The sequence below is a fragment of the Numida meleagris genome, unplaced genomic scaffold (genome assembly GCF_002078875.1).
Source record: "Numida meleagris isolate 19003 breed g44 Domestic line unplaced genomic scaffold, NumMel1.0 unplaced_Scaffold471, whole genome shotgun sequence".
NCBI classification, from domain to species: domain Eukaryota; kingdom Metazoa; phylum Chordata; class Aves; order Galliformes; family Numididae; genus Numida; species Numida meleagris.
In genome coordinates this window covers 3,990-6,958 of record NW_018364687.1, presented here as the reverse complement: position 1 = coordinate 6,958, position 2,969 = coordinate 3,990, and the positions used below count along the sequence as shown (strand labels likewise).

Here is a 2,969-nt window from a genome sequence, read left to right as displayed (position 1 = left end):
TGCTGCCCACTCCTCTTTTAATGCAGCCCAGAACACAGTTGGCCCTGCAGGCCACCAGCGCACACTGCTGCCTCATGGACAGCTTCTCGTCCACCAGGACCCCCAGTGGGTGGGGTTTCCCCATTGCTGGGTACTCCAGGTTCACAATTGTAGGAATTGAATGTTGTTTCTGCATTAGATATCGAAAAAGGGGAATTGATCTAAAGAAGTAGAGCACCATGTATTTTGTAACTTGCCCTTAGAAACACCTCATTTGAAAAAGTAGAAATACCAGCCATTTCAGTAACATGTTTTAGAAGTAGAGTTGTTGAATTGTGTGATTGATTATCACTTGTAAAACTGTAATAGTTGTGAACAGTATGGGAATAGTACGATGGACTGGAAAGGGCATCAAAGATGGAACACTGCTTTCTGCAGGGCTCCTGCTTGCAGCATGCCCGCCATTACAATTGCGAATAAAATCTGCTTTGATCAGAGATACCGCCCTGATCAATTATTTGGATATTTCCAACACCCCCAAATAGAGACCCCCAAATGGGAGCCCTCAAAATAGAGAACCCCAAATAGAGACCCCCAAATGGGACCCCCAGTTGGGACCCCCGAAATTGAGACCCCCAAATGGGACTCCCCCCAGAATAGAGACCCCCAAATGGGACCCCCCCGAAATATAGACCCCTAAATGGGTCCCCTCAAAATAGACACCCCCGTAATGGGATCCCCGAAATAGAGACCCCCAAATGGGGCCCCTCAAAATAGAGACCCCCGTAATGGGATCCCCGAAATAGAGACCCCCAAATGGGACCCCCCCCAGAATAGAGACCCCCAAATGGCATCCCCCAAATAGAGACCCCCAAATGGGACCCCTCAAAATAGTGACCCCCAAATGGGATCCCCCAAATAGAGACCCCCAAATGGGACCCCCTCAAAATAGAGACCGTGCATGCGGGTGCTTATCCCATCAGAGCCAGGAGCTGTTCCTTTGGCTTTTCTCTTCTTCTGGAGGTGTCCGTGGCTCTCAGCCTTGCCTTCTCACGCTGTCTGTCTTGCTCCGCAGCTTCTGCTCTGCACAGTCTTTCCTGTATCCCCACAATCCCCCCTGTTTTGTTTATTAGCCAACTCTTACTATTCTATCAAATAATAGCACTAATCTTATTAATAATATAACCATCGTAACTCGATCAAGGCCTCCATTGACAACACGCTAAACGTAAGAAAAGAGACAAGGCAAACATAGCATAATGACAAGAAATACTGTGAAACCCATTAAAAAAAAGAATGAACACTTGTTTGGCCCACGGCCCAAGTTTCTGCAACCTGGGAAAGGATCCGTGAGGGTCCCATTCTGTGTGCACCTGTAACCGATTCAAGAGGATCTTCAGCTTTTGTATCTCTGATGTATTGATTTGGAATGATCACTACAATTTGTGCAACACGTGCTTTCCGCGTGCTCGTAACCATGCCTTTGGGCCAATAGAAAATCAATGGTCACACAGCTTCGTCGAGTTGCATGTCGGATAGAATCGATACTAGTGAGCAAGCGTGCTCGAGCGTCACGAGGGGCATTCCTTCCCTCAGCTGGCTGACGTCCTGACTGGGTGAGTGCGGCTGAAGCTGTAACAGTGCTGCTCCAGGGTACGCTTGGAGCTGCGGGACGGGATGTCTCAGGAGCAGAGGCAAGCAAGCCGCGCGCTCAGAGCAGCACTGAGGGTTATGGCTTTATATATATGCTTCAAGGGGCACTCGGCCTCTCTCCCACCGCAGCCTCTCTCCTGCTTGGATTCTCCCCGGGCTCTGCAGGGTGGTTCCATTGCACGCTGCACCCGCGTGGCCAGTGCGTGATACAGAGCCAAGCGGAATACTGGCTTGCCAAGCAAGCTCAAATCCCAAGGCCGGCTCCCTATGAAACAAGATCCTTGCAGCTCCAGGCACAACTCTCAGCTCCCTTCCAAGTGCCAGAATAGTTTGTTCCATGCTCCATGCCAGGAGTGTTCTTCAGTCAGGGCCTTTAGGTGCATGACACACACACGGGATGGAGCGCTGCTGCGTGCTGTGCTCACACTGCTGGGTGCGTTGCTGCAGGTGCTTGATAAGGGCTTGGGGAGAGTGATCCTGACCTTTCAAAGCAACCATCCCACAATGATGTGATCGTTAAGGATCCCTCCAAAGCCAGCATTGCAGGTCGCTGTGATCTGAACCCCCGAGGCAACAGCATGCTTCAGTGCGGATCCAGGCCATGTCTGCCAAGAGAAGAACAGTGCAGGGAACCATAGAGGGGCCCTGCCCCCAGCCGGGGGGGGAAGGGACAATGGAGTGCATTGCACTGGGTGCATTCCATGGCCTGACACATGGCAACCACAAAATAGAACCCACTGCTGGCCACTGCTGCGCACTGCACTCTAATGCCCTCCAGCCGTGAAGGGACAAAATCCACTTTTATTTCTGCACTGACTGGGGGCTCTCGAGAGCTGACTGTGCTGCAGGCAGAAAGAAGCTTCACTGGAGCCTCACTGGAAGCCTCACCGAGCGCAGCAGTGCTGGGAAGAGGCAGATCCCAGCACACAGCCATGGCATGGCAGTGCCCGGCAGCACCGGCACGAGCTGGCTGCCGATGGGATCTGTCGCTGTGGATCTGTGTGAGAAGCACGTTGTGTTTGTGCGCTGCAAGTGTCCAGTATTGCCTGGGTGCAGTGTAGGCTCTTACCCAACTTATAACCCTCTCGTATAATCTCTGTACGTAATGACAGCGACAGCGTCGGGACGATGCTGAGCGTGAGCCGCTGAAGCGCTGAGCGCCGGGAGAGCTGTGAGCTGCGTGGGAGCGGGACAGAGCGGAGCGGGGTCACGGACTGGGGCGCGATTCCTCCCTTGGCCGCTAGGGGGCGCCCGCGACCGCCATACAGAATGAAGCGCCGTTCTCAGATCGCGCTTGAATAGAAACCTTGGATTCGGAGCGTTCCTCACGCAGCCCC

At 52.9% G+C, this 2,969-nt stretch overlaps 1 long non-coding RNA gene across 1 annotated transcript; it reads right to left on the bottom strand.

The window, feature by feature from the left end:
• Positions 1 to 201: 201 nt before the first annotated feature.
• Positions 202 to 2,963, bottom strand: LOC110391730. Its single transcript, XR_002434154.1, has 2 exons — positions 2,702 to 2,963; positions 202 to 2,237 (listed from the first exon to the last, which is right to left on the bottom strand). It is a non-coding gene; the product is annotated as an uncharacterized LOC110391730 (long non-coding RNA).
• Between the last annotated feature and the right edge of the window lie 6 nt (positions 2,964 to 2,969).